This window comes from Callithrix jacchus, chromosome 5 (genome assembly GCF_049354715.1).
Source record: "Callithrix jacchus isolate 240 chromosome 5, calJac240_pri, whole genome shotgun sequence".
In the NCBI taxonomy this organism is placed as follows: Eukaryota; Metazoa; Chordata; class Mammalia; order Primates; family Cebidae; genus Callithrix; species Callithrix jacchus.
The window spans coordinates 69,734,316-69,754,750 of NC_133506.1; the positions used below are offsets into that span (position 1 = coordinate 69,734,316).

General features: G+C 50.5%; 1 non-coding gene across 1 annotated transcript; it reads left to right on the top strand.

The window, feature by feature from the left end:
- Positions 1–4,735: 4,735 nt before the first annotated feature.
- LOC118154295 (5S ribosomal RNA) lies at positions 4,736–4,854 on the top strand. Its single transcript, XR_004744171.1, has one exon. It is a non-coding gene; the product is annotated as a 5S ribosomal RNA (ribosomal RNA).
- Positions 4,855–20,435: the final 15,581 nt, after the last annotated feature.

A 20,435-nucleotide genomic window follows, 5' to 3' on the forward strand; every position in this document is an offset into this window, starting at 1 on the left:
ACACAATAGAAAGTGTGCCGTGACTCAGATGGCCGTGCCCCTTCCTGTCTGCCCAGCAGCCTGGATGCTGTGGAGCCTTTGTGCAGAGCCCAGAGCTTTTGTCTGAGCCATGTGGTGGCAAAGCCACACTGTGACTTCGTGTGGTTTGGGCTCCCTGTGTTTGCCAAGCACTTGTGTGTTCCCTCTCTCCACCACCTCACAGTGACTCAGCACTGTCCTTATTTTAACGATGGCTGTTTTCAAACCAGTGATACCTGCAAAGCCGTAGTGGACAAGCTTTTCCACTCTGGTCTCCCCGAAGAGCCACAGCCAGTCCATAGGCCCACCTGCAGTGAGTCTAGCCTGCAGGTATATTGTTTGTTTTGTAAGGTGTTTAAAAAAAGGGGGTATCAAGTTAACAATCAGAATTTCACCTAAAAACAGTGGCAGACGCTGATGTTAACCAAGCCAGAATCTGTTTTTCCTGCTTCTTAAGTAAAAAATCCTGATTTTTAGACAAGGTAGCAATGTGCCCAACTAAAAGACTACATTTCCCAGCTTCCCTTGTGGCAAGGTGAGACCATGTGTCTCAGTTTTTGGCCAATGAGATGAAAGAAGCAGCTGCTGCAAGGGTGGGGGTGGGGCTTTCATTCTTCCCTCCTTTCTTCTTCCTGCTGCCTGGATTAAAAACAAGTGGCCATTTTGAACTCTGAATTGGCCTTGATAATGGAAGCCACTTGCTGAGAATGGTGCAGGAGAAAGAGAGAAGAACCTAAGTCCCTGTAGATTCCAAGAAGCCACAAAACCAGCCATGAACTAAAATGCACTTCTTTCTTACTTAAGCCACTGTAATGGTTACTAACCATTACACTAATTAGGTAGCTAACCTAATCCTGAAGCACTGCTTCTCTTGAAAGCTCAAAATATCTAGTGATCTGAGTGTATGCACTTTTCTTCTTTATAACAGCTTTATTGACATATAATTCACAGACTATACAATTCATTGATTTAAAGCATGCCATTGGCCAGGTTCAGTGGCTCAAACCTGTAATCCCAGCACTTTGGGACCCTGAGGCAGGAGGAACACGTGAGTCCAGGAGTTCAAGACCGGCCTGCGCAACATAAAGAGACCCCATCTCTACAGATAAGTTAAAAATTAGCTGAGTGTAGTGGTGTGAACCTGTGACCCCAGCTGCTTGGGAGGATCCCAGCTGAAATGGAAGGATTACCTGAGCCTAGGAAGTGGAGGCTGTAGTGAGCTATGTTCATGCTATTGCACTCCAGCCTGGGTGACAGAGACCCTGTCTCAACAAAAATAAAAAAATGAAATAAAAATAAGGTATAACGTTCAATGGTTTCTAGCATATTCACTCCTATCCCCATTATATATAGCACTGCTGTAGAATATTTTCGTCAACTCCAGAAAGAAACCCTATACCCATGAAATGTCACCCACAAATTCCCCCTAACCATACCCTCCCAACCCCTGGCAAGCACTAGTCGATTCTCTGTCTCTATTAATTCGCCTATTCTGGACATTTCATATAAATGGAATCACCCGACATGTGGTCTTTTGTGCCTGGTTTCTTTCACTCAGCTTCATGTTTGCAGATTTCATCCATGTTGTGCCATGTTTCACGATCCAAGAAATCTTAAGGCTGGGAAACACCCCTACCACAGAGTGCTTTAATGCTGTCTCATTTTGATCCACAGAAGAAAACAGTGAAATGGAGAAAGCAGGAGCTTTCTCTGCTTTACAAAGGAGAAGCAGGCTCTGCCCAATCACATCATTTGCCTAGTTCCCGGCAGGCCCTCCTTTCAGAAGCTTCCCACTGCACTGCCTCTGAAATGTCTGTTGCACAAAATAATTGGAGATTAACATTTTGTCCAAATCCTCAAGGTCTAGAAAGTTCTAGATCAACAATAAAGTGGCAGATGAGGAGATGTAATTCTTTCCTATGGCTGGAAGTTGTAGGACTCCCTCCCCTCCACAGTCGGCAGGACCCGAAGACAGAAGAGCAGGGGGAAGCAGAACCCGACACACAGACCCTGTGGGACTCCTGGGTTCTGGTTCACGCTGGGCTGTTTGGGAGCTGAGACAAATCTCTGTCTTGCTTTGTAGTGCATGGGGGAAAAGATGAAAATGTTGATTCCATCTGAGGTTTGCAAATCAGCATGCATTATTTCGGGACATTCAGTTCCATTGAAACCTCTGGAACATGGCAACTGGCAGCCCCACGGCCCCAGAGAGAGCTGTGTGTTAAGGTGGAATCATCTTTCTTTGGCAGAGGGGCAGCCTTCTGTGACGTTTTCTAATTTCTGGTTTTTCTCAGGCAGATAAACACCGCACACTGAGTCAGAGCCAGGAAACAGTCACCCGTTTCTAAGGCCTGGGAGGGTAGAGATGAGCAGGGACAAAAAGCTGAGGCGCTCCCGCTGCTGGGGTGTTCCCAGGACAAGCCGGTGGATGGGCATGCTCATCCTTCTCTACGACAAGCACAGAAAATGTGAAGAGTGCCCGTCTGCTTTTCTTTGGAGGTGGCAGGGGTGAAAAGTCCTACCCAGATTTCTCTGGCAAGTTACTGTGGGGTGAGGGTGGGGGCAACACTTTGGGTTACTGTTTCACATTGACATTGGGATCCATAATTGTGCCCATACTATTGTCAAAAGCATGGGGTAAACCCAGAGTAGGAAGGAGGGAAACAGAAAACATTTGGAGCCTATTCTGTGAGGAGTCACCTAGTTGGCCTGGCTGGGGTGGGAAGGAGAGAGGAAACATGCTTAGGACTTGGTCCTCAGGGATCTCACAGTGCTGGTCCTGGGGGACCGTGGAGGAGGAGTTCCCTCTTCCAGGGGAATGAAGGGAGGCTTCCTGGAGGAGGCACCGTCATGACCAAGTATGGAATCATGGGAAGAAAATTTCTGTGGGGCATTCCAGACAGAAGGAAGAGCTTAAACAAACAAGGGCAGCTGACTTCTTTGTGAGAAAGGACAGTGGGAGAGGAATCTAGGAGAAATAACTTTGCAGGAAAACTCAGTGGTGAGTGGTGAATATGTATGTTAGTCAGGGACATGCAAATGTAGACCCAGGTGAGCTGTCTTCTTATACCCAGTAAATTGGCAAAAGCTGAGAAATCTGACATAGTCATGGTTTGGCGAAAACTCCGAACAGCCGGTCCACAGTTGGCGGGTGTGTAATTGTCAGAAGCACTTTGGGGAATAATGGAGCATTGTCTTGCCAAGTTGAAGGCTGCATTCCCAGGTGTACACGTGCTTCGGGCAATGCATGCAAGCATGTTCTTAGCAATTCTCAGCAGCACCATCCGTAACCGGAAATACTGGAAATCACCCAGATGCTTACTGGCAGGTGAAGTGGTAGGTAAGCCAGATTTAGCCACACAGTGGAGTGCTATACAGCAGTGAAAAAGGGTCAGGTACTGTTCTCCCCAGACAGATGCTGGGTTGACTCCCACCTGCAGAGACTGTGTTGTGGGTCCAACCCTAAATCAGTCATGGCCAAAGGGACAGAATGTTCTAATTGCTGGATCCAGGCAGGGCTCCCTCTTGAGGCTCCACTGAAATCCAAAAGGCTGGGCTGGGGTACAGGAGGAGTGGGTCCCCAAAGAAAATGGGGGTACAGTAGAGGACAATGTTGGTGTCCTTCCCAGACTTCCTCACATCATGGTTGTTGTTGTTTTTTTTTTTTGAGATGAAGTCTTGCTCTGCTGCCCAGGCTGGAGTGCAATGGCACAATCTCGGCTCACCACAATCTCTTCTGGGTTCAAGTGATTCTCTTGCCTCAGCCTCCCAAGTAACTGGGGTTACAGGCACCCACCACCACATCTGGATAATTTTAAAAATATTTTTAGTAGAGACAGGATTTCACCATGTTGATCAGGCTGGTCTCGAACTCCTGACCTCACCACCCACCTCAGCCTCCTGAAGTGCTGGGATTACAGGTGTGAGCCACTGCGTCTGGCTTCCTCACATCACTTTTTAACATGTCCTTGTGCCCAGGTACTATGCACTTTAGTGTCTCGCTCCTGACCCCCTGGCCACCTCAGAGGGGATCCCCCACAGAGCCTCGGTCCCTGTTCTGCACTCCCTGGGGCAGCCTGTGCCAGCCTGAGCTGTGAGGAAGCAGGGCCACTCCACTTCCTTCCCTTCACATAGGGCAACCGAGGTGGAATGCACACCTGAGAGCTGGCACAGGTGCAGGCCTGAGCTAGGACTGTCCCTAAGATCTCATCCAGGGCTTCTTCCCCCTCCTGGTTCTGCTTCCTTCATTCCCTAACAAGCTTTCTCCTCTAGGAGAATTTGAACCTTTGACTCTGTTTGTCGGGGAATCCAACCTAAGACAGGTACTCCTTTATTACAAGAGAAGTGAGCGGAGACTGAGCCCCCAGCACGACAGATGGCAAGAGGAACAGCGGGAGAACTGGAGCTTACAGACTTGGATACATCTCCAAGCCTCTCTGGTCCTCAGCTTCCTCATTCAGAAACAAAAGATGTGATGAGGCAGTTCACAGAAGAGAAGACTGTGAATGGCCAAGAAACATGGGCACACGCAGACAGTGTCATGAATCACTGAAGAAACGTAAAACAGGCCAGGCACGGTGGCTCAGGCCTCTAATCCCAGCAGTTTGGAAGGCCAAGGCAAGCAGATCGCTTAAGTCCAGGAGTTTGAGACCAGCCTGGACAAAGCGGTAAAACCCTGATTCTACAAAATAAAATAAAATAAAAATTAGCTAGGCAGGTCTGCAGCGATACCACCCTGAATGCGCCTGATCTCATCTGATCTCGGAAGCTAAGCAGGGTTGGTCCTGGTTACTACTTGGATGGGAGACCACCTGGGAATACTGGGGGCTGTAGGCTTTAAATAAAATAAAATAATTTAAAAAAATTACCTTGTGGGCTTTAAAAAAATTTAGCTTAAGGCAGGGTGGTGTGTCCCTGTGGCCTAGGCTTTAAATAAAATAACAAACCGTAGGCTTTAAAAAAAAATTAGCTTAAGGTAGGGTGGTGTGTCCCTGTGGCCACAGCTACTGAGGAGGCTGAGGTGGGACGATCACCTGAGCCCAGGAGATCGTGAGCCAAGCTGTGGTTGAGCCACTGTACTCCAGCCTGGGTGACAGAGTGAAACCTTGTCTCAGGAAAAAAAAAAAAAGGTGAAACATTTTTAATCTGTCACAGGGCAGGGAGCAGAGAGAACGTCATCCCCAGTATTGACTGGGTGTGGAGAGAGGGCCTTCTCCTTGTTTATGGATGGGAGTATAAATTAGTACAGTATCTTTGGAGGGCAGTTTGCCAGTACCTATGAAAATGTAACTGGGAACACCGCATGTTCTCACTCATAAGTGGGAGTTGAACATTGAGAACACATGGACACAGGGAAGGGAACATCACACACCGGGGCCTGTCGGGGGGTGGGGCTAGGGGAGGGATAGCATTAGGAGAAGTACCTAATGTAGATGACGGAGTGATGGATGCAGCAAACCACCATGGCACATGTATACCTATGTAACAAAGCTGCACGTTCTGTATCTGTGCCCCAGAACTTAAAGTATAATAATAAAAAAAAGAAAAAACAAGTTAAATGGGAAAACCCTTTGACTCAGCAATTCCATTTCTATGAATTTATCCTACAGCAAAACTCAAGAATTCAAATAAGTATGCAGAAATATGTTAACTACAGCACTGTTTGTGATAGAACAATTTGGAAACAAATATGTTTCATTTGGGGACTGGTTAAAAATGACAGAAGGTCCCTGCAATGGAATGCTACACAGCCGTGAAGAGGAACATGGTCAGGAGAAGAACCTCGCCCAGGATGTATTACTAAGTGAAAAAGCAAATTACAAAGCAGAATGGAAAGTGAAATATCCTTTGCAAAAAGTTCTCGCAACCTATATATTAAAAATTTGCAAATGTATAGAACAGTCTGGAAGAACATATACCAACTGTTTTACCTGTAGTTACTCTTGGGAGCATGGCTATAAATTTTTTTTTTTTTTTTGAGACTGTCACCCAGGCTGGAGTGTAATGGCACGATCTCAGCTCACTGCAACCTCCACCTCTTGGGTTCAAGCAATTCTCCTGCCTCAGTTTCCCAAGTAGCTAGGATTACAGGCACCTGCCACCATGCCCGCCTAATTTATTTTTTGTATTTTTAGTAGAGATAGGGTTTCATCATGTTGTCCAGGTGAGTCTCAAACTGGACAGTCAAATACATGGGAAGGTCCAGAGCCAAGATCCAGCCCAGACAGCCTGGTGCCAGGTCTGGACTCTTACACGGATGCCACCTTACCTCACGTGAATAAAATGAGAGGTTACCCAACTTTGTTTTTTAGCCCCAGAATCCCTTTCTCCAAATAAAATAGCAAACAGATGCCCCGTTTGTGAAAAGGAGTTGCTCCAGCAGAAGGGAAACTGAGGAAGGGTTACTCTCCCTTCGCAGTGTACCCCCCAATCCACCAAGAACCCAGGGGGTTCCTAGGACCCTCGTTTGAAAACCACTCAGCTAGATGTCCTTGAACACCCCTTCTGTATTTTTTACATGCCAGGTTTCTAATAATAGCACTTCCATTCAAAGGGGCTGAAAGGGGAGGAAATGAGATTGTGTCATGGGACTGTGCAGACCCAAGGGAAGACAGCCGTGCTGATGAAGCTGTGTTAAGTTGCTGCTGATTTAGCCTCAATAAACAGATGGATCCATTGCCCCTGAGAGAAAGCTGTGAATGCTCTTTTGACCAAAAACGTAGACCCTCAATATCACCAGCCTGGAATAGCTCCCACCTCGTGCATGCACTCTCACACACACACACACTCACACACTCTCACAGACACTCACACATACACTCTCACACACACACACACACACACTCACAGACACTCACACATACACTCACACACACACACTCACACACTCTCACAGACACACATACACTCTCACACACACACACTCACACACTCTCACAGACACACATACACTCTCACACACTCACACACACACACTCACACACTATTATTTTATCTCTCCCTTTTAAAACTGGCAACGGTTTTGTTCATAGCTGTGCCTCCAACTAGAATAGTTCTTGAAAAATAATAGATGCTTCAATACCTATTGAATGAATGATGGTGAATGAGTGAACAAACAGAAACAAGTGTGACTGGCCGGGCACGGTGGCTCACGCCTGTAATCCCAGCACTTTGGGAGGCTGAGGTGGGTGGATTACAGGGTCAGGAGTTTGAGACCCGCCTGGCTGACATGGTGAAACCTCGTCTCTACTAAAAATACAAAAATTAGCCAGGCGTTGTGGCACGTGCCTGTAGTCCCAGGCTACTTGGGAAGCTGAGACAGGAGAATCACTTGAACCCGGGAGGCGGAGGTTTCAGTGAGCCCTGATCAGGCCATTGAACTCCAGCCTGGGAGACAGGGAGAAACGCCCGTCTCAAAAAAAAAAAAAAAAAAAAAGGTGAGCTGTCTGGCAGGCACAAGAAATAGTCCTTAGCCACACTGGCATGGAGACCAGAGAGGAAGGGAGGGATGAAGAGAGCTCCAAAGTCATTTCTGTCTCTGTGTGGCTGGGAGCTCCTGCCAGCAGGCTCACCTCTGAGCTGAGACCACCACTGTCTGGCCACCTCCATCCATGAACTGCAGCCCCAGCAGCCTCTCAGTTCCTGCCTCCCACAGCGGTGTGCACCCATGAGTGATGTTGCTATGTGGTTTTCAGTCCTGTTTTCCTAGAGGTGACATCTCAAGCTAGGAGGACAGCAGCCTGTCCCCAGGGTTTGAGGGGAAGCCTAGCGGTGAGCTCAGGGGCCTCCAAAGCATCCCTAGGAGACAGCCACAGACCCATGAGATGTGTGACAGGTGCCGTCGAACTGGGACCAGCCAGGTGAGCGGCCAGAGCTGTGATGGGTCGGGAGGAAGAGCAGGCATGACCAGGGCTGGCAGGAGGGGAGGAGGTTGCATGGAGGAGGTAGGTCTGCACCTCGGAGGAGCAAAGAGGGAGTGGCCACCAGAAGGGAGGAAGAAGGAGCAGTCAGGGCAAGAGTGCCTGCACCTCCCTGAGAAGCATCAGAGCCCAGGGCTGGGGCAGGGAAGGTACCAGATGAGCCTGGAGCATGGAGTGGTACCAGAAAGGCAGGATGTGCTCAAAAAAGAGGGTACTGGGGAGAGGATGCAGGGCCAGCTGGAAATAACTCCCAGGAGTCCAAACTGGAACAGTCAAGCAACACAGACAGGTACGTTGTAGTATTGGATTTCACCTCATCAGATAAATATCCATGAATCCATACCGATGTAAATAAATGATTGCACAAGTAATGGGGGAGAAGGGACCATTTTTCCTTACAGAGGAGTTCCCCTTAATGAATGTGGAAGGAACCAGGGAAAGAGCAAATCACCATCTGAGCACCACAGAAACAATCACTGGCCAGGCGTGGTGGCTCACGCCTATAATCCCAGCACTTTGGGAGTCCGAGGTGGTTAGATCACAAGGTCAAGAGATAGAGACCATCCTGGTCAACAAGGTGAAACCCCGTCTCTACTAAAAATACAAAGATTAGCTGGGGCATGATGGTGCGTGCCTGTAGTTCCAGCTACTTGGGAGGCTGAGGCAGGAGAATTGCTTGAACTCAGGAGGCGGAGGTTACGGTGAGCCGAGATCGTGCATTGCACTCCAGTCCGGGTAACAACAGCGAAACTCCGTCGCAAAAAAAAAAAAAAAAAAAAAAAATAATTGCTGCAAGCAAGACCCGCCAATGGATGCTCAGACACAGAGGAGAAAGTTTAAGGAGAAACAAGAGTCGCACAGGTGCAAAGTATTTCTCCCAATGCCTATCAATTACAAAGGAGAAACAATAATTTTATAATGGAGAAAGCTGACAAACACCACTTAATAGGTCAAGGTCAGTGTTACCAGTAATAAGCCACATTGACATCATGTACTTCCTGATATGATGCACTGAGAGTGACACATCATCGCTTCTGGGGTAGTTTTTCCAATAATGCATAAGCTCAATCCAATCATGAGAAAATATCAGACCCAAATTGAGCAACATATTGCAAAATACCTGACCAGGACTGTTCACAAATATCAAGGTCACAAAAGACAAAGAAAGGCGGAGCAACTGACGACTAAAGGCAATGTGAGATCTGGAAATGAAAAGAACATTGATCAGGGATCAGCTAACAACAGTCTGTGGGCCAACTCTGGCCCTCTGCCAGCTCTTGTAAATAAAGTTTTATTGGAATACAGCCATGCCCGTTTATGCTCTTTCTTTCTTTCCTTCTTTCCTTTCCTCTCTTCCTTCCTTTCCTTCTTTCCCTTCCTTCCTTCCTTTCTCTTTCTCTCTCCTCTTTTCTTTCTTTCTTTTACTCCCTCCCTCCTTGCCTCCCTCCCTCTCTCCCTTTCTTTCTTCCTTTTTTTCTTTTCTTTCTGACAGAGTCTTGCTCTGTCACCCAGGCTGGAGCTCAATGGTGCAATCATGGCTCATTGTAGCCTTGACCTCCCTGGCTTAAGTGATCCTCCTGCCTCAGCATCTCAAATAGCTAGGATCACAGTCCCATGCCCCTACACCAGGCTGATTTTTTTACATTTTATTTTTAGTAGAGACAAGGTCTCACTATGTTATCCAGGCCAGTATTTATGTATTTTCAATGGCTGCTTTTGTGTAGCCATATGGCTTGCAAAGCTGAAAATATTTACTATCTGGTTCATTATAGAAAGAGTTTTCTGACTCTTGTATTAGTGGAAAACTGGTGGCAACCTAACAAAGTCTATAGTTTAGTGAATGGTATTTTAATAATGTTAACTTACTAGTTTTGAGGATTGTACCACAGTTCTGTAAGTTGTAAATACTAGGTACACTGAGTGAAAGGTACATGGAAACTCTCTGTACTACCTTTGCAACTCTTCGGTAAATCTGAAATTATTTCAAAACAAACAATTTTCTTAAATGAAGCAAAAAATGCCCAGGTTGTTTGGGCCGGAGCGATGTGTGAGCAGAGGGGGCGAGGCTCAAAGCCAGCCGAGGGAGCCTGCTGGGTGCTGGAGGAGGGGGTCGCCTGACTCAGGATGCTTAGATTGCAAGAAACAGAAATGCACTCCAGACTACTGGGGCACAAGGGGAAGTGCCTGGAAGGTGAGGATGCAGGTGTCCTCGCATCTCATTGGGGCCTGGACCCCGCAACCTGAAACCAGGACAAAGTTGCTTTGTGCGTATGCGTGTTTCTCCCGGTGTGTCTCTGTATCTGCCTCTGTGTCTCTCTGCTTCTCTGTGTGTCTCTTTCCTCCCTCTCCTGCCTCTGCTGGTCTTTGTGTGTGTCCCTGTCTTTGTGTCTCTCTGGTGCCCCCTCGTCTTTCTCTGTACTTGCCATTTCCCTGGTGTCTTTGTCTCTCCATGTCTCTCTCTGGTCTCTGGTGTGTCCCTGTCTCTCTCCTTGTCTTTCCAGGTGTGTCGTCCACCATGTTTCACTGTGCGTCTGTCTCTCCCTGGTCCTCTCTATTCCTTTCCCCGTCTCCCCATATGTCTTATCCATCTTTGGTCCCTCCCTGTCTGTTTCTCCCTGTGCACACACTGGCCCACAGCACCCAGGGTGACACTGGTGACACTGGGGTCACGTTAGCTTTTAGAAGCCTTGGTCATGAAGCACACGCCCCCATTTGCAGATGAGGAAACTGAGGCTCACTTAGCCTCTTGCTTGGGATGCAACCTACAAGAGGCCGAAAAGAAACGTTCTGATTCCGCTGTGAGCTGGACGTGGTGCTTGGAGCCAAGAGACATTTGCAGGACCCCATGGACAGGATTGCACAGGCCAAGCCTTGGTGAGCTAAAGTGACATGGACCAAAATCATGCTGGAAGAAAGGGGTGGAGCTGATTCCCCATGTCCTTCATGATTTTTTTTGACAATGTGTCCAGATTACTTAATTTTCTTGCATTTTCTTCTATACACAAGACCCTCCCAATTGCTAGACAAATAGAGCCACTGCTAAGTAGGTTATTTCCCTAAGTGTTCAGAGATCTGGGTCGGGGGGTGGAAGACCGTGATGGGGGGGCACTCTAGCCACAGGAGACAGGGGCCAGGTGCAGAGCCTCTGGGCCAGACAGAGCCCTCTCAACTTGTTTCAACTTGGGGATTTTCCATAAGGACCTGTGGCCAAGCTGTTTCAGGAAAGGCTTTCTTCATTGGGCCCCAGGGAGGTGAGCATGGCTCTGTCTGTTTTGCTCTTTCTCACTTCTTCTCCAAGATGTGTTTGGCAACAGTGTGTGAGCCGTGTAATCCTCCCCCTGGCTCAGCCTCGGCACAGCATGTCCCCGCCGATGCCAAAGGTTGCCAGAGACATGCAGGACAGGTTGAGCTCTGAGCTGGGGCACAAAGCCACTGGTGACAGCATCAGGGGTGACGTCACCAGGACAGGTAGGTACCCATCTGACAGCACCAGGCCCCGAAGGGTCCCAGGAAATCACCTCTGCTGGGGCTCAGCTGCACTCTGTGGGGTCCCAGTTGGTCTGTGAAGGAGGCCAGGGACTCACATGCCCATCTCTGCTCCCACTTTCTCTTTATGTTGAGATTCCACGGGAGATTCTGTTTGAAGAGATAACTCTGAGGGGGAAAGGATACAAACAACTCAGTTTCCATCCAAGTGTTTCACTTCCTGAGGAAGCAGCCCAGGGAGGGGATGCCTTGCCCAGAAGTTGGGCCTGGAGCTGGAGGGCCCAGGCTGTGCACGCTCTCCCACCAGTGGGGAAGCCCTCCTTGCCCACCACATTCTCATCTAACTTGGCCCAGCTGATGTTGGCTCAGGGCAATTTGCACTCTGCAGAATGTCTCTCAGAGACACCAAACTAGGCCAGGGGTGCATGAAACGGAAGTGGATCTGTCTGAGGGAGCCCAGCAGCCCCTCTTGGGGCCACCTCTGAAGGAGACCAGCACCTCCCACAGTGCTTTGTCTTGAGTTTCTAAAATCCAGATCCCCTAGGTCCTGATTTGATTCCTCAGATGCACACAGGGGACAAGACCGTACTCTGCTGGGACATTCTTTCTACCACCCCGAGTGAGTGACCTGGACACAAGCCCCACAATGCTTCCCATTCCCTGGTGCTGCCAAATGAGTCCCAAAGCCATTTCATGTCCAGAGTCTCACGGATCCTGGAAAAAAGGAGGCGACAGAAGCAAGAGGTCGATCCCTTACTGAACCCTCCCCTACATCCCAGGCGCTCGCTGGCACCCATTTCTCCATGTTATCCTCACCACAGCCCCAGGAAGGGCTAGGAAACAGAGGCTTGAAGAGCCCAGGCTGCTGTGGACACTCCTGCAGAGCCCTGTGATGCCAACACCCTCTCACTGCTGGGCTTAGTCCATTTTCTGTTGCTTACAACAGAATACCTGAAACTGGGTAATTTATGCTAAGTGAAATTTACTTCTTACAACTCTGGAAGCTGAGAAGTCCCAGGTCAGGGGAGCATCTGATGAGGGCCTTCTTGCTGTTGGGGCCACTCTGCAGAGTCCCAAGGCTGCATGGAGCATCGCATGGTGAGGGGCTGAGCGTGCCCACCCACCAGCTCGGATCTCTCTTCCTCTGCTTATAAAGCTGCACCCCCCCCATGATAACCCATGAATCCATTAATTGTATCGGATTGATGATGGATTGATGAATGGATGAATACATTCAAGAGGGCAATCACCTCTTAAAGGCTCCACCTTCCAGTACTGCTGTACTGGGGACGACGCATGATCTTTGGGGGTTGTGTTCAAACTATGTCACTGCCCCGGTCCCTGGACTCTGCCTTCACTGCGTTTAACTCTGGACTACCCCAGGGGGATCTTGGACAACCAGAAGGTGCTGGGATTGGGAGATAGAGATGCAGACCCCGGCCTGGTTTTAAAGCTTCTTATCTTCCAGGCCCTGGATAAGTTTTGCGGCCTCTCAGACGTTCAGTCTTTTCATCTAGAAAATGGGAATGATGGTGTCCACTTCTCAGGTTGTTGGGAAAATAAGCCCACATACATAAGGTACCAGACAGGGACGTTAACCCTGGCCCCAGTATCAGTGTCTAGGTTAGTCATTGGTCACTGTCCTCTAAGACTGTGCCTGATGAAAGGCTGGGGCAGAGCTGCCCAGCTGAACCTGGCAGTGGAGCTAGCGGCTGTCCTTAGGCAGTTCCCCACCCAGGCGCCATTTGGGGTAGCAGCCAGTGTCACAGCAGGAAGCAGCCTGCATGCCACGGTAACTGCAGGGAGTTCAGTGAAGGATGCCTTGGTGTGCACCATCAAGGGAAACCAGCAAGACTCAGCGATGCCCCCACTGCCAGCTGCCCTCAGCCTGGCAGGAAGAGGGCTGGAGAAACATCTAACCTCATTGCGCCCTGCCTTCCCTTCCCCATCAACAGCTAGAGGGTTGAGGGGTCTGTTCAAGCCAGTCCTGGTGCAGGGACCGGAACAGAACCTGCGTCTGGGGTGCACCCAGTGAGCGGAGCACAGAGGCCCAGTGTGTGCAACAGCCTTCCCTTACCCCTTCCTGGCTCTGAGGTCCTCAATTTCCCTGCCACACTGGAGCAGGTGGTGTGCCCAGCTGCCAACACGGTGGGCTTGTTTTTCTCCACCGCCTCCCACTTCTGTCCCTGAGGCCCCTACTTCCAGTCTGCAATGTTAATTGAAGGCAGCAGATGCCAAATTGCCCTCGGAGCAGAGTGCAGAGGGAGAGGAGGAAGTGTGTCTCAGCCCATAGAGGGCAGATCCGGCACACAGGCAGAGCCACCTGCCCGCCACCTGCCCCGCCACCCACAGCAGCTGCAAACATCTTCCAGGCCACTCTGTTTCCCCATGGATACACGTGAGGTTGAGTGTGAACATAAGGAAGTTGATTTTTCCCCGTTATATTTTTTAAACCTCTGTTTGGACGGCCTGGCTTTCTATTCTGAGCACTTGGGCCTTGTTTTCCAGCTGCTTCTGAAAAGTCATCAAAGGCACACCAGCAGACGAGTCAGACACCTGCCTGCAGGCCCAGGCTCCCCCTGCATTTTCTCCCTTGCCCTCCTGCCGGGTGGGAGTCACTGGCTCCATTTCGCTGGAGAGAAGTTGGAGGTCTGGGAAACTGCAGGACCTGTCCATGCAGCCAGCAGAGGGAGAGCTGGGATTTCATTCTGGACCTGGCTGTGCCCAAGTGCTTGCTATTTGACCCTCCAAACCCTCTGACCCTTGGCCTTCCCTCCCTCGGTCCAGACCTCCTCAGGAGCCTGTGGTAGAAGGGGAGGGGGAGTCTGCAGATATGTTCATATTGAAATAGTCATAGCCCAAGCCCCTAACCTGAACTACCCGGCCCTTCTTCCAGGACCCGCGGCCTCCACACAACCCACCAGGGAGAGGCGGGCTCAGACTGCGCTCAGTGGGGCCAGCTGGTGACTGTTCTAAATACTAGCTTTGTTCCCCGGTCTGCCTGAAGCTCTGCAGATTTTTGTGACTGCTGGTCATCTGTTTGAGGTCACCTGTTTGAGGCGTTTCATATACATGGAATCGTGTGTGGTTTCTTGTAACTGGCATCTTCCCTTTGCATAGTGTTTTCAAGGTCCACTTGTCTAGTCACATGTATGGACGTGTCACTCCTTTTGATGGCTGAATAATATCCCATCATCCAGGTACATTGTACATCCATGAGGACCTACAGGGCATCTGACACCTTACGTATATAGGCTCAGTTTCCCCAACCACCTAAGATGAGGGCACTGTCATTTCCATTTTTTAGATGAAGAGACTGAGGGTCCGAGAGGTCTGGAAGGTAAGAGCTTCTGAGCTTGGATCCACATCTGCGGTTGTTACCGCTCATCTGTGGATGCACAGTTGGGCTGCTTTCACCTTTCGGCTCTTATGAACAGCGCGGCTGTAAACACCTGTGAACAAGTTTTCGTTTGAACACTTGTTTTCACTTCTTTTGTGTAGATACCTCAGAGTGGAATTGCTGGGCTGTATGGTGGCTCTGGTTAAACTTGTGAAGAACAGTTTAAAATGCGTTCCATGTGGGCACATATTTTCTCTTTAACTGGAGGGCAGGGCTCTCTCATTCTTTGGTCCCCTCTACCATGACGGTCCTGGCTCAGTGTGCAGACAAGAGGCCCACTAAGCTGTGGTGGCACCAGAGGGGTGAGTGTGTGGACCCCACGACACCCCAAGTGCTGGGATGTTGACTCACAGTCTTACCAGGCACTCACATGACTGCTGGTGGGGACCCAGCCTACACATCTTCTGGGCCTTCCTGGGATGGCTCCCCAACTCTTGCTGCCCTCGGGTTCCCCCAGTTTCCACATTCACACTGGAGCTGACCTTGGTCTCTTGGGTCTCCACAAGTCCCGTCTCCCCCAGGAGGGTACCCTGTACAGTGGTACAGGCTGTGCACTGCCCAAGGCCATCCTGCCTAAGAGGAGGTGCTCACTGACAATTCAGCCCATGCTCTGCTAGCCAAGCCCTGCACCCTTGGGACTGCAGCCGCCGTTAGAGGGCACTTTCTTCCTTCATACAATGCACCACATAGGCTAATGGCAGCCCCAAGCCCTTGGTGGACCCAGCACTGATGGAATGCGCCCCTCACTCACTCCCCTGGAAGAGGTAACTCTGCCCACTTTACATTCACTGATGACCTTCCTTCTCCCTGGGGATGTTCATACCCTCGACCTAGGCTCCAGACATTCTCCACACAGCCAGTGTGGTGCCCTGGTGGCCCACCGTAAAGGACTGTCTGTCCCTTACCCCATGCTCCCACCTGGGAGTTCTAGCCCCAGATGCTCAGGAAATGTGTGTGTGCCCTCTCACTGGACAGAGGTTCCTGTGTAAACACTGCCCTTGGGACCCCAGACACACGCTCCATGTGCACAGATACGTGCTCACGTAGGTGCGTGGGTCATACATAACACACGGGGACCTGGCCTTCCCTTGGGTTCAAAGCTAGTTGGTGGGTGGGGAGGGTATGTGGTTAAATCTGAGCAAGAGACACAGACCCCATGAGTATAATCACACACCTAACCCAGGCCAGGAGACTTGGGTGCACGATGTGGGTTTGTCCTCCTTGTGGGCACTGCATGCTGGGAAGCCTGAGCCCCTTGGAGCCCCCGCTGGTGGACAGGCTGGAGCCAGGAGCTTAGCAACTCGGGGTGCTGGAGGGTAGAGAAACCCAGGGCAAGTCAGGACACAAGGTGAGGCCAGGAAAGCTGGAGGCAGAAAGGCCTCTGGAAGCCGCTGTCAGCCCGATTTCCTAGTGTTGACAAAGAAAACAAAATCAAGCTTTCACAGAATTAAAGTTCATTTCACTGAGAAGTCTGAGGACCGCAGACCATGCCTAGTGCCTGGGAGCAGTTCTGCTGAAGCTGCAGCTTCCACGCAGGTGGGGAGGTTCAGCCAGTGCAAAATCATCTCGGACCTGCTCAGCAGTGCCACTGAAGCAGCATCCCATCAAGTCGTGGGTGTTAGAGCACCTCTGCATAGGGACGGCTGAGGCAGCATCACTGAGCCTGTCAGAAAGGCAAGGACTACAGCTCTTCTTTTTTTTTTTTTTGAGATGGAGTGTTGCTTTGTCACCCAGGTTGGAGTTTAGGGTGCAATCTCGGCTCTGCAACCTCCGCCTCCCGGGTTCAAGCAATTCTCCTGCCTCAGCCTCCCTGGTAGCTGAGACTATAGGTGCATGCCACCAAGCCCAGCTTTTGTGTGTGTGTGTGTGTGTGTGTGTGTGTGTGTGTTTGGTAGAGATGGGGTTTCACCATGTTGGTCAGGATGGTCTCAATCTCCTGAACTCATGATTTGCCCGCATCGGCCGCTCAAAGTGCTGGGATTACAGGCATGAGCCACTGCACCTGGCCAGCACTTCTCTTTCAGGAAATCGAGTGACTCAGGCAAGAGATGTGCAGGGCCACGTGCTCCATCCTGTTCTGTCTTCAGAGCATCTTTCCAGAGAGCTCCACGTTGTCATGGAGTCAGGGATTGAAGCAGAAATGAGCCAGCGTGGCTTCTTACACATGCTACTTTGTCTTACAGTGGGAAGGACAAACGCTTCATCCTCATCCCTGGGTGCTACAGCCTTTCCAGGCTCCTTGTTGGAACATGAGTGGTCATTAGGGGCCAGCACATCTGAGAGCGGGGCAGGCTCAGACACAGGGCAGGATCAGAGCAGCATAAGGCCACATCTTGAGGCCCTGGGCTGGCTGCTTGTCTTCCCACCCTGGAGGGTATTCCTGTGCCTCTACACCACAGGTCACTTGAAGAAGGCTCACTGAGAAGGTGGCAGTGGGACAAAGTCTGAAGGAGGTGAGGGAGCAAGTTCTGTTGGTGTCATGTGGAACAGCATTGCAGGAGAGGGAACAGCCAATGCAAAGGCCCTGAGGCAGTACCATGAGAGGCCAGAATGAAATGAGCAGGAAACAAGGGGAACAGGCATGCCGCAGGCCAGAGCACTCATGGGGGCGGCGAGAGGACTCTAGCCTCATCCTGAGGGAGGTGGGAGACCTGGGAGGGTTTGTGAGAAGGAGGGAGGTCAGATTTCGACAGCATCCCTCTGACTACTGGAAGGAAAGCAAGCATGGGTGGGTGGGGGAAGGGACGGGGGTGGGAGACCAGTGAGCCGCTGTTCAACTTCACAGTCCACACGCAGCTGGGCTGGGCCAGAGCCCACAGGCTCAGGGCTCAGTGTCAGGCTGGGTAGTGGGCAGCCTGGATGGGCTGAGAGTAGTGGGCAGGCTGGAAGAGCTGAGGCAGGGCTGCAGCAGGAAGCGGCAGTGAGGGACGTGGCTCCAGCTTGAGCTTCAAGTCCCACAGAGTCCCAGCCAGCCTTGGGACCTATGAGCAAGTTTGTGCGTCTTCCTGGGTCTCCATTTTCCCAACTAAAAAAATTAAAAGAATGGCAAATAAGATACAGTGTGAGCCCCTAGGAGCTGGTGGGCAGATGCGTGCAAGTTCTAATTTAAGGCAGATGTGTAAGAGCGAGGGAAGCCAGGGCCAGATGTGGGTGGGACCAGGCAGGGCCCAGGGCACAGGCTTCGGGGGCCTGAGAGCCAGGCTGTGGCTTTCTCTGCTCCAGGTCACAAGCCTTTGGCCTCTCGAACTCTTCCAGCTGTCCTCGCCTCGAGTGCTTAGGCACTTTTTTTTTCTTTTATTATATTTTAGGTTTTGGGGTACATGTGAAGAACATGCAAGATTGTTGCGTAGGTACACACGTGGCAGTGTGAGTTGCTGCCTTCCTCCCCATCACCTATATCTGGCATTTCTCCCCATGCTTTCTCTCCCCAGCTCCCCACCCGCCTCTGTCCCTCCCTGAGTGCTTAGGCATTTTTATTGTCCTTCACCAATCGGCCCTCATCTCTGGATACGGTGAGGTGTAAGAAGACCTTCCCTTATCCCTGCACATTCTGCTCCCAGTTTGAGCCCTGGCTGCTGGTTTTGCTTAAAGAACCCTTAGCGAAACCATCTTGTCTAACCGACTTGAATTTATCTTGTGGTTCACTGAGACACTTAGATTTGGGGATTTTGTTTTTCTGCTTCTGATTGCGCAACTGGATTTATAACTTCCTGTGTGCTTTTTGGAAAATGTGGCTCATGCTCCTGCTTGGATCGGCGGCTCCCCACTGCAGGGAGGGTGGCAGTGAGCGGGCCTGGCAGCCTCCCCAGGACCACATGGAGGGACAGAGAAGACGTTCTCTGAAGGAAAGGGCTGGTCTGTGGTGCTGACACCAGATCCTGGGCAGAGAGGATGCCACCCTTTCACAGTGACTGAAGGGGACTCATCCCCTCCTCAATGGCCACCTGATACTCCTCTTGGCAGGGCAGGGCGTTCATTTACCCTCTCTCTGTTCTTTCTGGAAAAGGAAAGAGCAGATTGCTGCCCCCGACACCTGTCTAAAGGGCTTTGTGCTGCTGGGGCCTGTCAAGTGTCCAAGCAGTTCGTGGAACAGCAGGATGCTAAATACCAACCTGAGGCCTCACAGTGACGATGATGATTGGCCCTAAAAGGGGGATAATCGCTGTGACCTACTTAGGGCACGATTGTAACTAATGGTATTGAGAGCTGTGAAAACAGCAAGCACCAGAGGGGAGGCCGAGGTGAATCTGGGCAGAGCGGTTGCTGCGTATCCGTGTTTTTGTCTCTATTCACTTTTTCCTGCATCTTGGTCAAAGGCCTGAGCAGCATTTCTCAAGAGGGACAACCGAAAGGCCCCGGGCCCGTGCTCACCAGGATCACTGCTCTATGCCTGGCAAGGGGGTTAGTAGCAGAAACCCATTCATTCACTCTGGCGTAAACAAATGGGACATTTTTACAACAAGTGCGGTTTTGTGGTTCTGAACACAAGGGCAAGAACAAGGTCAGGCCTCTCGCTGGTGGAAAAGTATTGCAGGGGATGGAACAGCCAGTGCAAAGTCACTGAGGCAGGACCATGAGTGGCACCACTTTTGTGGGTGTCCTTCCTTTTCTTGCTGCTTGATTTTTTTTCATTTCACATTAGGTGCTGGGCTCCTCCACCAGCTGATTGAGGTAATTCTTGGTCACTCACATTCACTGCTGCTTGGGATTCAGTGGAGTGACAATATCACAGTTTATCCAGTGTTGTGTGGATAGACATGACCTTGTCCCTAAGTTGTCACTGTGTTGATTTGAATTACCCTGAAAGCAGAGCTGAGACAAGGACTTGGGTGCAGGCCATTGGTCTGGGAGGTGCTCTCAGGAAGCAAGAGTGAGGAAGTGAAAGAGCAAAAGTCTCACTATTATCTACTACCATGCACCAAATGACCCTGCGGCCAGATGGTTTAAAGCAACAGTTATCTTTTATTTATCGCTTGTAGCTTCTGGGGGTCTTGGCTGGGTAATCCTGGTTCAGTTCTCTTCGTGAGTTTGCTGTCAGTCATTGGTCAGGGCTGCCACCATCTGAAGGCTTGCCTGGGGCTGGAAGGTCTGTCTCCAAGCTCATCTTCATGGCTGTTAGCGGGAGGCCTCAGTTCCTCTCAATAGGGTGCTTGAGTAGCCTCACAACATGGCGGCTGGCATTCCCCAGGGTAAGAATCCAAAAGATTCAGGAGGGAACTGCAATGCCTTTGGCGACCCAGCCCCAGGAGTCACACACTGTCACCTCCACCTTACTCCATTGGGTAAACAGACCACAGATGTCACAGGGCGTGAAGACTGGAGGTGAGGCTCATTGGAGGTCATCTCAGAAGCTGACCACAACAAGGGAAGAAATAACACAGGGTGCCCAGCAAAGGTGACCACTGCTGGGCACCAGCAGCTTGACCCCACCAAGGATTCTATGAAGAATTACATAGAATGCGTAGGGTGGAAGTTGGGGACTCATCTACAGACTCACATTCCCATCGGTTCAAGGTTGCCCTGAGAACGTCAGCTCCCTCACAAATCCCACCTGTCCCTGCAGGGGCTGAGGAAGCCCAGAGGCAGAAGAGCGAGGACTTGGCAGGCAGAGT